Here is a 13375-nt window from a genome sequence, read left to right on the forward strand (position 1 = left end):
ACTTTTCTTCGGCGTTCACAACTTTTCGCACACTTCAGTCAAACACTTTCGGCCTTGAGCGGAGAGCAGACACGGTAATAACTTTCACACTTATGATTTCGAGTCGAAATTTATGTAGCACAGAACAAACATATGTACATATATGAGTGGCACCTGCATATATGAGAGGTGCTCGTGTTCGTAAATTAAGTAATATTTATTGTTATAGGAAATGCGAAAGGCATGAATTATTTCAAATGTTTACGGAAGTCTTGAGTGTGCTTTTTAGTATTAACATAATAACTGCCAGTTCAGAAAGTAAATCTGTAGTACTTAGGCATTTTGAGTCTGCTTTCAGTAGTCTGCTTTACAGGTTTCAAAAAATCCATTTTCTTGTTTTGTTTTAAATCCAAATCCAATCCAAAACTATCCAAGAATATGTCTTTAAATTTCCAGAGGCCAATTCGACATATTTTCGAAGCTAGAGCAGTTTTAGTGGCCGAGCGTCGAGCAGATGCGAATGCTCAGGCAGACCTTTAAAGCGCGTTTTCTCGAGTTTTCATTTTCACAAGTGTTAGAAAACGGTGCCGGCGATAGCAAAAAGAATATATGTCCGATCGAAAAAAACCAAAGTGATCTAGCTTCAGTATTAAATTATCTTCTCTTTGAACTAAAAAGTTGGACAAAATATTATTTAAACTACTTGTTTTGCAACTTAAAGTCAATTTTTTTTTTTCTTAAAAAAGTGAATTTTATTTTTCAAACTTCGAAAAAATTTGTAATTTTATAACTTCTTCGGTATTTTTTTAGTTCATAAAGAAAAGAAACTTATAAAAATTAAAAAAAAAAAAAAATTGGTTCGACTGTTTCAGATGCATCGCACGACCTCCATCACCGGCACCAATTTACAAGTGCAGACTCCAGGCGCTCCAGAAAAATACTTACAACTTTGAAAAAATTTCAATATTTTTTAATAATAAATATTGTTTTTGAAGCCTTAAATATAGTACACTATCGTCTTAAAATTGCGTTTACCGCAATCATTTCCTTACTTAAAAAAAAAAAAATTGCTAAAAAACGCTTTTTTCGGCTTCTAAAACAGACTACTGCCTTAAATCCTAGTTTGAACTGTTAAAAATATTGCACAGCAGGACTGCATTATGTTGCTGGCCACTCGCAACATGTATATTGCTTACTGAAGAAACTTAGCATGCTTTTAGGCTACTATTAAAATATGCGCTCAACAATTAAAATAGGCAGGAGCTGGGCTCTTATTGTAAGTGAATTCAGTGTAAATCGATTCACTGATTGAAGTATAAATAACGTGTGGCGACGTGCTGCAGTTTCGTGACGGTTTGCGGAAGGTGAATTGATAAATATTTTGCAGTGAAAATTAGTGAAACATGGTGCAAGAAATAAAAATGTGTATTATTTACTATATTAACATTAATCTTTAATGTCATTAGACTAAAAATATAATAGTATTAGTGTCATAGTGAAAATCAAAGTGATCATTCACGTTTCTGCATGCAGCAACCAGTCCGTTCTCTTCGGTTCGGTTCATTCGTCTCGTAAGTGTGTGTTTTTATTTTGTGCCTTTACGCATCAGCACTAGTGCGGGTGGTGTTCGGTTTTCCGCGGTCGGTTTTGATATCAAAATATTTTAAAATATAAGCAAATTGAGTGAAATATATTTAGTGTAATAAAACCAATTTATAAAGCAGAGTAAAAATAAAATAAAATTGATAATGTGTGCAGAAATAATATAAAAATGGAAATTATTTAATCATGGAAATTATAAAGCTTTCGAACTAAAGTTTTCCACACTTCAAAGGTAAGTAATAGCAACATTTGTTTGGCAAATTTTTATCAATATTTTTCTCAGTTTAGGGTTTGATACCGATGCATTATATATGTTTTGTTATACGATTGCCTAGCGCTTACAATACTCGTGCTGGTTACCTTACATATTGAAGATATTCAGGGGTGTTGTAGAATCCAAGACAGATTTGCTGAATGTCAGAATGGCAAACCAATTCTGATTTTCATTGGTGTCACAGAATCTTATTGGATTTTCGTCTTTTCGAATATAAGCAAACCAATATTCGAGTCAGCTGTTCTGCTATCTAATCATGGGGAAAAATTAGCAAGACATGTTTTGTTTTTGTAATCATATAATTAGTTAAAAATATTCATTAAACCTAAAAAATATAATTAAAATGAGAAATTATTTCAGCTTTTATTTTATTTGGCAATGAAAGTAGCGCGAAACAATGAAAGTTTTAAGGAATCACAGTACTTCGCTTTATGCTCAAAGGAAGTCAAAAATAGTAATTATTTTTATGTAAAAATGTACATATCTAAGTGTACTATATATATACAGTGGAACTTCTCTAACTCGAATCACCATAATCCACAAAAAAACTTCGAGGAAATTTATATGGAATTGCCTTTCAATGCCACTTCAAGAGTTCGAGTTATGGAGAACTTCGAGTTATGGAAGTTCCACTGTATATTGTTTAACTTTTATATAAAAAGTTAGATATTTCCATGATCACATCTAAATTACTTATTTTGTAAAATTCTTAGAATATTTTATTTTTTCCGTTGAATTCAATAATTACGTCAGTTAGCGTTCTTATCTTATTTTTTAATAATAATTATATTTTTTACAAAGCGTTTTAACGGCAAATCAAAATAAATTTGAACAAAATGTCTCAAATCTGTCAGCTCTGAAGCTCTTGGTTTGTTTCTGATAGTTAAACCGATAAAATTGGTTCCATGACACCTAAAACCAATAGAATTTCTGATTCGAACATCAAACCAATAATATCAGAATTCATGACACGAACCAGAATTGTTTGTCGGTTTGAATTCTGATTCCGACAACTGTCAGATTCCACAACAACCCTGATTAATCTAAATCAATTGGTACCAAAAAGTTATACATTTTATATACACATTATTTTATATATTTAAAAATTTAAAATTTGTTTTTTTTTTTCATTTAAAATTTACCTTTAATCCATTAAAAGAATCGCTGCTGGAACATCTTTGAATGTTTTAACTTAAAATAGCAAATACATTTTTTCACAAATATTTGGTCACTTCGAATCGAATTCATTGTATTTATAAATTTATTTATTTATTTATGCACTGCTATTTTAATATTTGCATACATACACTACCGCTCAATATGCACAACAAAAGCACACGCGAACTCCAGTTACATTTTCGCACATTGCACGCACTCACTAAAATTTATTTACTTTTAAAATCACTTCTCACATTAGCTTCTTTATTTATTTCATAATTTTTTTCCTTATTTAATTAACCACACAAATACATCCACTTTTTCTTATTATTCCTTCACACACACATTTATCAAACCGAGCCGATGTTGCAGCACGCGCTTTTAATGTAATACAGAATTGTTTCTGCTTTTCTTTGCACGCCTTGCATAAAAACATGTTTTGTTTTGTGCAATTGTGTTCCTGAAAAATATAATTGCTCATATCACTCACATGATTTTAGGCGCTCTCATTAGCAACATCAAAATACAGTGTGGTTCCTATGATACATATAAATAAATTAAGAAAAGTTATAAACAATTAAATTATAAAAAATCGTAGTTGTTATTGTAAAGTATTTGCCAATCATATTTTAACTGTATAATCAGATAATAATATTATTTTCTTAATTCTTAATCTTAAAAAATATATAAACTATTTATTTGGGATAGCTAGCATCATGTTGCCTAGCATCATTGCATTTTGTTGCTAGCTGCCAGCTACATTTAATTCTAGTTTACTAAGAAAATTTAGCATGCTTTTAGGGGATCATGAAAATTTGCGCTCAACTTTGATACAGGCAGAAGCTGCGCTTTTATTGCAAGTGAGTTTAGTGCATCGGGATAATTGAAGTGGTAGCAAAGTGCGAAGAAGTGCTAAATTTTTGTGGCGATTCGCTCGTAAAGTATTATTTTTATAGTGAAATCTATGTTGAAAATAGTGAAAATTAATTAAAAATCGTGCAGAAAATGAAAGTGTGTTTGAATTAAAGTATTTTTTCGCCATTGTGCACGTGTGTGAAAAAATATAAAAAGTCGGATTTTTTTTCTGCAAAATTAGACTATTACTCTAGAAAAGCAATGCAGTGCTTCTCTGAAATTATATTAAGTTGTGTATATAGTTATTATTGTTATTTTAATTAAATGTGGTATAAAAATAGAATATTTGTTAAAAATGTGATCATTCATGTTTTTGCATGCAGCAATCTGTTGTTTCTCTTCACTTCGGTCGTTATAGTGCGTTATCGTTCGCCTCGTTAGTGTGAGTTTTTATTTCGTACGTGTACGCGTCAGCACTGGTGCGGGTAGTGTTCATTTTTTTGCGGTCGGTTATAGTAAAAAAGTGCTTAAAATATAAGAAAAATAAGTTAAATAAATGTAGTGTAATAGAAATAAATTAAAAAGCAGAGTAAAAGTAAATAAAGTGAAAATGTGTGCAGAAAATTAAAAAAAAAATATTAAAATTGAAATTTGTTCAGAGAGACTGAGAAAAGTGAATAGGTAAGTCACAGTAATACTTTTTCAACATTTTAGAATTATTTACATTAAAATATCTATAAAATAACTTTTATATTGGATTCTAAATAATTTACATCATATTATAACTGAAAAATCACATATCGTTATCCATTAAGCAAAATAATATTTTTTTAACTGAACTTAGCTTCCACAATTTTTGCAAACTTTGACCCACAAACAAATGCAAAAACTTTACAATTTCCCAATCTGCTCTCAACTATTTGAATTAATACAAACCACAAAGCACTGCATGCTGCCACAATTGCGACAAGCATGCAGCCTATAACATTTGCCACCAACACTTTGTTGAACAGAATTTCCAAATTTTCACCAAAAATATGCCTTCCTTGACAGCAGCAATAGCAAAGTTGCCAAACTTGCCACTCAACCGGGTAATAAAAGCGCAAACAACTGACAACACAAACAAGCAGCAAAACAAAAAATGTTGCAGACATAATAATAACAACAACAACCAAAGTATATGACTAAAATATAGAACAACCTCAAGCACACAAAAAGGCAATACGAAATTGGCCTGCCAGCATGGCATATGCTTTTTTGCAGCGCTCAAATGTGTGATGCAGCGCCGGCAGCGAGGCAAGCAAATGTTGCCTGCCTATTTAGTGGCCATTCAAGTTGTGCAAGAAACTACCTGAGGGACAGTCGGGGCTAGTTATATGCAAGACAAATGGGGGAAGTCAGAGAGGCAAAACACTAAAACGACAGGAGCAACAAAAAATATGGTGAATGAGCAATCAGTGAATGATGCTCCATACAGAAGACGAGGAGCAGCAGCAACGACAAACGACAACAATAATAATAACAACGATGATGCGAAAATATTGTCACAAATAAAATAACTGCAACGCCAAAAAACAGCGAGCAAAACATTTGCCAAGTAGACGACTAGCTGACGAGGCTACTAAAAGTTTGAAAGCGAAAAGTTAGCTCGAGAGGGTGCTCTCATTGACAATGCTTGCATGCAAATATTTAAATACACACAGCCATGTAATGCCATACAAACTTATATGTGTGGCTTCATTTAAGGCCACTCTGTTTGCCTTGCCCCTTTCGTCGGAATTTCGTAAGTATATAAACAGCATTTTTTTCAATTTTGTTTTTTGTTGTTGTTGACTGCACTTTGCTGCCTGCTGCTATATTGCATGCAAATGACGGCGAAAGGATGGCGGTAGAGGTGTGTTTGTGAATGGTTTTCGGTTCGCGAGGGTGCATATGCTGCATTGCTTTTGGTTATTATTTAAATGTATGTAGTATATATTAAGGTGTTCCTTAATTTTCATGTGAGATTTTAAAAGTGGAAGAATTTTATTTTGGAGAATTTATCTTAGGAAAAGAAAAAAAGTAGACTACAAAACCTTTTTCAAAAATGAAGAAAAAAGTCAGTTCGATCGGCTATCTTGGCTGATGAAATACTATTTGATAATTAAGGAGACATACTAAGAAGAATTGAAGAATGACAAAACAAGAAAAAAAGTTAACTTCGGCTGTACCGAAGCTAATATACCCTTCACAGGTGCATTTCTTTTAGTAACTATGTGTTTAAGCAAATCTAAAGATGTAAGAAAAAGTAAGTAAAAAAAAAGAAAACATTTTACTAATTCTTTTTAGCCGTGGTTGTTTGCTAGAAACATTAAGGTTATATAGTTAACCGATCTGAACAATTTCTTCGAAGATTATATTCATTACCTTAAGCAGTAATCCATGTCGAATTTCGTGAAGATACCACGTCAAATGCGAAAATTTTCCATACAAGCCATTGATTCCGATCGTTCGGTTTGTATGGCAGCTATATGCTATAGTGAATCGATCTGAACAATTTTTTCGGAGAAATAATTATTTCTATAAACAGTAACTCACACCAAATTTCGTGAAGATATGTAGTAAAATGCGGAAGTTTTCCATACAAGCCATTGATTCCGATCGTTCGGTTTGTATGGCAGCTATATGCTATAGTGAACCGATCTGAACAATTTTTTCGGAGATTAAATTATTTCTGAAGATACCACGTCAAATGCGAAAATGTTCCATACAAGTCATTGATTCCGATCGTTCGGTTTGTATGGCAGCTATATGCTATAGTGAATCGATCTGAACAATTTTTTCGGAGAAATAATTATTTCTATAAACAGTAACTCACACCAAATTTCGTGAAGATATGTAGTAAAATGCGGAAGTTTTCCATACAAGCCCTTGATTCCGATCGTTCAGTTTGTATGGCAGCTATATGCTATAGTGAACCGATCTGAATAATTTTTTTCGGAGATTAAATTATTTCTATAAACAGTAACTCACACCAAATTTCGTGAAGATATGTAGTAAAATGCGGAAGTTTTCCATACAAGCCATTGATTCCGATCGTTCAGTTGGTATGGCAGCTATATGATATAGTGGTCCGATATCGACAAATGAGCAGCTTCTTGAAGAGAAAATAACATTTGCAAAATTTCAAAACGATATCTTAAAAACTGAAGGACTAGTTTAATTATATACAGACAGACAGACAGACAGACAGATGATCAACATACTGATCATTTATGTATATACTTTATAGAGCCTCCGACGACTCCTTCTGGGTGTTACAAACTTCGTGACAAACTTAATACACCCTGTTCAGGGTATACAAATTAGGAAAACAACTCAAAGGAAGTTTAATAATATTTAGGACAACTTAAGTCCTCACTGAAATAAGTAAGACAACAGAAAGAATCTGTCTAATAAGGTACAAACTTAAGCGAGTACTAGGGAAGGTATTATAAATCCGATTTCTTGCAGAAAAGTATCGGCAAAATAAAATATTTGAGAGTATATTAGGCTCTGTCCCAACCAAACATTAACGTCAACCATTGAAAATTACGATTTCTGAATAATTTTTGGCTTGAAAGGCTCATCTCACTGATTCAACCTATTTTCAAAATATCAATTTTTATAATTTAGACACACCCTAATGCTCTTCCTTCTGTTCAACATATATTAAATACATACATGTATATATTTGCATGCACCGTGTGTTGGCTATTGGCTCCATCGTTGCACCTCGCCAACTCGGGCACGTTTGCCAATATATTTATGCACGTCCTGTTCGCGCGCGCTGCAAAGTCAGCCAGCAGCATCAATTTTAATATTAAAAACATTTTGTCGAAAAATTTCTTGCAAGTTGACAATTCAATTGAAATGTGATGGAAATTCATTTCTAGGCGAAAACGTGACAATTCAAGTCAAACTTTAGTTATTGCGGTGGGTACAACTAGCTTATATGTAATAATATATGGTTAAGATAAATACATAGTGATCATCTATAATTTGTATTGTGTCTCTTGACATTTCGTAGAGAGTTGAAGTCTTCCACTGGAGATTTGTTTAAAGATTATTTAAAATTCATAGAAAATTGTATGGATTGAATCTCACAATCATTTTTATGACCCAGAAGAATTACTTAAAGCTTGGATATTGTATTATCTTTGGTATCCAAACTGAAATTTATATATTTTTTAGCTTTCTTTCAAAATAATCCATTATAAAATAACGCCAGCTCAAGAGTTGATCCATAACAAATTAGCACAGACTCATAACTAATATCAAGAACCCTAAAGTCCTGTATTACAAAAGTAAAATCAGACTTTTAAGATAATCATTTAGCATTCCTTCAGAAAATTTAATTTAATAAGAACTTAAGCGCATTTCATTTCAACAAATTATGCATTTAAATATGGAATTACAAAATAAATTTTATTCCCAACCGTTTTTATCCCCTTTTATGTTTAATAAACAAAAAATAAACGAATATCTCTTTGAATACATCTATTCATGTCATGTTTGTCTATCAGTCTGTGCGCACAGTTTAAAGTTAAGTGAACTTCTCAAGGGATATAAAGAGCGCTTCGCCACTACAGTTACTCCTTCAGTGGCGTTGCCAATACGAGATACTCGTATGCATATGCGCTTGTGTCTGTGTAATCTCTAGACGAACATAAACCAGCACTTAAGCACTCAATTTGTGTCCAAAGTGTGGTGTATTTATGTGGTTTAGTTTTAATACTTAAATTGCTATTTATTTACTTAAATAGCAGCTTTGAAGTGCAATCTCAAAATGTAAGTTAGAATAAATTGTTTGCGCAGTCTTTATGACCCTCTTGAGCTGTTGTTACTGAAATACTTCAAAATTTAATGGGTTGCAGCTTAAATGTAGGCAATAATTTTTATTTAATAAACAAAAGGGGCAATGAAATAGTGAGTGCGAACTGTTGCATACCATTTGGCGCGTTTTAATACTTTAAATAAATATTTTAATCATAAAATAATAGATTTTGAGACTCAAGTTCATATATAATTTGGTGTTTTGTGTACTTTATCTCTCATATCCCTGATTTTTGTAACCAATGTTGAAAGTCTTTGAAAATATGGAATAATGAGAAACGTTGCCTACCTTTTGGCGCATTTTACCAAAGACGCATACCGAATATAATATGAGATTATATGATTTTGTATTAGTTTCTCAGAAGCATTTTTATAAGGCAAGAAAATTGTCCTTAATTTTGTAAATAAAACTCAAACTAATCTTAATTATCTTTAATAATTATTTTCTGCTGCCACATGAAAATTAAATTCCATCATATTTGGCATATAACAAGTTGAGCCGTTATATACACACTTAACTTCAACTCGTCAAACAAATCTTTTTTTTTCTTTCCATGTTCATATTTTACAAGCTGCTAAATTAAATTCCAGTCAATCTGTGTGAAAAATGAATAAAAGAAGGAAATGTGGAAGAGGTTTGTCGAAAAGAACGAAGAAAGACCGAAAGAGCATACGAAAATTATAGGCCCAAAGGTGTTGGCTGGCCAAAACGGATGCGGAATTGCAATTGCAACAACGCACTGCAAGAAATACGCTTGAATAATTGAACAAAAAAAATAATAATAATAAAAAGAGCACATTCAAAAGTGTATAAATCTTCGCTTTATGGCTTCTCCACACTTCGCTCTTAAATGTTGATAAATTGAAATGAAACTGCTTTACAGAAATTAAATGCAATGCAATGAAATGAAATTAAAAGTGTTGTCATCCTTCTCTCGACGCTTTCTTATATCGCCTGTGGTAGCAGAGCGCTTTAAAAGGAATTTCAATTAAATTGATATAAAAAGGATAAAGATATGTTGGATTTTCGAGTTGAGCGTAGTTTAAGTGGTTACTTATGTGCGATTAAATGCTGAATACCGTCGCGTATTTAAGTGAAGGTCATCAATTTGAAGCGAGAAATTACACTTTGGCCAAATAGTGAAGTCGAAGGGGAAATTATATTGGAGTGCATTGCGCGAAGACTTTTGGTGATTGCATTTATTGTTTATTTATTTAATTATAATCAAACAGAGTGTACTGATTTTTCTCTATTTTATTTTATTTTACTTTATTTTATTTTATTTTATTTTATTTTACTTATTATTTTATTTTATTTATTATTTTATTTTATTTTATTATATTATATTTTATTTTATTTTATTTTATTTTATTTTATTTTATTTTATTTTATTTTATTTTATTTTATTTTATTTTATTTTATTTTATTTTATTTTATTTTATTTTATTTTATTTTATTTTATTTTATTTTATATTATTTTATCCATCGGCCCTAGGAATTTATACCATTAAACGTCGCTAAAGCAATTTAATATTTGTTTTTCATCACATTTTTTTTTGAACTGCCAGCCAAACTTCAACGGAAACCCCGAACCCGGCAGGAGTATGCAAATAACTTGCCTTTAAATGCAATAAATGTTGTAAATGTTACGTATACGCCAAGGTAGCTGTGACATTAATTCACAAGCCGAAGGGGCGTAAGCAGAGAAATCAGTTGCGGAATGTAAACAGTTTTGCTTGCAGCACGAACTTGCTTAAAGCACAAATCTGCATGTCAGTATATATGTATAAGTGCACTTACGTGTTTACATATATGTAAACGCAAGCGGGGGCTAGTGAATATTCACACGAATAATATGCTCGTGTGCAGTTTGTTCACCACGTACACGTATGTCACAGCACTTGCTTTGGTTAACAAGTTCACACCCCTTTGGACTAATTAAATTTTAATTACTTTTCATTACACACACACACATCCGCACAATGTCAGCGATATGCTATAGAGGTGATATGGTTGATATTGCATATTTATTATTTTTTATTTATTTTGGGTTTTGGGCATGAGTGTAATGAAAGCAGTAAGTTTGGAAATTAATACATGCACTTTAAATTACTTTCGATTTGGTTGCACGTGTATGTGGGTTTTGTCACTTTTGGCAGCGTAATTATAAGAATATTGTGCAACCGTTTAACTTTGTGGTTTTCATTTGTGGTTGCCATGTGGGCGTAATGTTATTGTTATTGTTACTGAAGTGTCGTTTTGCAATGCAAGCAATTGCATGTAATTGACGTTGCAACGTGTTTACTTTTGTGGAGAATATGAGAATTTAAAATACGGAAGTGAAATTAAAAAAATAAATAAATAAAAACTTAACGTAGAGTAACGTAACATAACTTAAATTAACTTAACGTAACAATTCTAATTGAAAAAAAATTAAAAATTTAATTCAAAATATATTAAATAAATAGAAAAAACTTAACGTAGCGTAACGTAACATAACATAACATAAATTAACTTAACGTAATAACTGAAATTGAAAAAAATAATAAAATGCAAATCTAAAACAAAATAAAAAAGGTAAACGTAACGTAACTTAACATAACATAACTTAACAAGACTTAACGTAACAATTGTAAATGAAAAATAAAAAATTTAAATATAATTTAAAATTAAAAAATTAATAGATAAATGAAACTTAAAGTAGCGTAACGTAACATAACTTAAATTAACTTAACGTAGCAATTGTAATTAAAAAAATTAATATGTAATTTAATTTGAAATAAAAAAAAATATATATAAATAAAAAAATCAAATGAATATAAAATACTTAACGTAACGTAACATAACTTAAATTGGTTTAACGTAACAATTGAAATTGAAAAAAATTGAAAGTATAAATCTAAAACAAAATAAAATTCTGAACGTAACGTAACTTAATAAAACTTAACTTAACATAACATAACATAAAAGAAAACATGGAAGTAAAAAAATAAGTAGAGTAGTCTTAATTTGACTATACTGAATTTTAATAGTTATCTTTGTCCTTTAAGGTAATTGAAAAATATCATATTTTTTCTAGAAAATCGCTCGAACTCGCACCATTGTCTTCATTTACTCCTTAACCAATCCGCACTTCGGAGCAATTAAATTGCTTGTTTTATTATTATGCCGGCAAATCTAATCAAACTCAAGGTTGCTTCGAAGAAACCAACAATATATAAATTTCAAACACTCTGCGCACACAATTAAGTTAATCCACACGAACACGCACACGCGCACCGTTCTACATTAAGAAAATAACCACAGAATGCCATATTTGTGGTGAGTAGTGAGTTAAAGACCCCAGCTACCGAAAAGTGAAGAATGTAAGCTTCTTTTGACACTTCAAATTGTAGAAAAGTGTTGCCATTTTTATGGCTTCAACTTGACAATATTGCAAGGGGTTGTGTCAGCAACGCTCGGAAATGCATTGCTGCAGCGTATTAAATTGAAAGTTTTTGCTGATTTCTTTTATGGTTTTTATGGCATACCAAATTTCCTTAAGGACACTTCGGTGAATTTTTTCCCACGAACGCGTGGGGTCATAAAATGTGTGTGTGAAAAGTAGTTGGCACTAAAAATTTGCATCTAACGAGCAAGAATATTAAATGGTAATTGCTTTGCGAATTTTTGGCTATTCGAATTGTTTGTGTGCGGCACTTTTTAATGACATTGTAAGCACTTTATAGTGAGTACTTTAGTTGAGTTGGTTTCGCGATTATATGTAAGAGTGTTGAGGAAAAGAGTTATGCAATTCCAGACTTCATTCCGTACCGCGACTTTCGCTATTCTTAGTTTTTGTTATCCTCATATTTTATAATCACAAGTTATTCAGAGCAATACGGACGTTTTTCATTTTTTTTTAATTTTCTTTGGTTTTTGCAATCAGCTTGTTAATTAAAATGCGAGCTTTTTCAAAAACACCAAATACATATAAGTTTGAAACACTCTTCAGGCGCAGTAACTCCTTTCTTACACTTACATATGCAGTGGATCTTCTACAATATTATTTACTCTAGAACAATTGTAGCATACGTACTTATATATATACACCAGAAGTCAGTACACAAAAAATATGTTGGTGGTGAGTATGCACTTTATGAACTTGCACCGAGAAGTGCTTTCCCATACATCTTCACATGGTAATTACTTTGAACTACAGAGAAGCTGAAGTGGAATAATATTTTCAGCAGCAGTTGCTCGAAGTATTTGTAGGTCATGGGGTTGAGGTGGAAGGGTAGAGATCGCAGAGCCCTCATCTTTAAACTCCTCTAAAGCCATTGTACAGTAGAAAGAGAGCGGCATGTAAGTAGTAATGAAGAGTTATGGATGGTTAAGGGTGGACAATGGTCCACAGATTTGTCAAAAAATGTTGTATCAGATCGAGACAGAAGTATTTATTTTTATTAAAAGAGTAGGAGAAATACCGTTTGTTATATCAAAGAGTATTCGTAACAGATAACTATATGTGAAACCTATTGATATTGATATTAAAACCCTGAAAGTCATGCACTTCATCTAGTCTTCCTTAATTTGAATAATGAAACAAGTTTCGTAGCGGTTCTTAACCCATTCCCTCCCAATGTACTCGCTTGGGTACAGAAAAAAATCAT

The sequence above is a fragment of the Zeugodacus cucurbitae genome, chromosome 3 (genome assembly GCF_028554725.1).
Source record: "Zeugodacus cucurbitae isolate PBARC_wt_2022May chromosome 3, idZeuCucr1.2, whole genome shotgun sequence".
Classification (NCBI taxonomy): Eukaryota; Metazoa; Arthropoda; class Insecta; order Diptera; family Tephritidae; genus Zeugodacus; species Zeugodacus cucurbitae.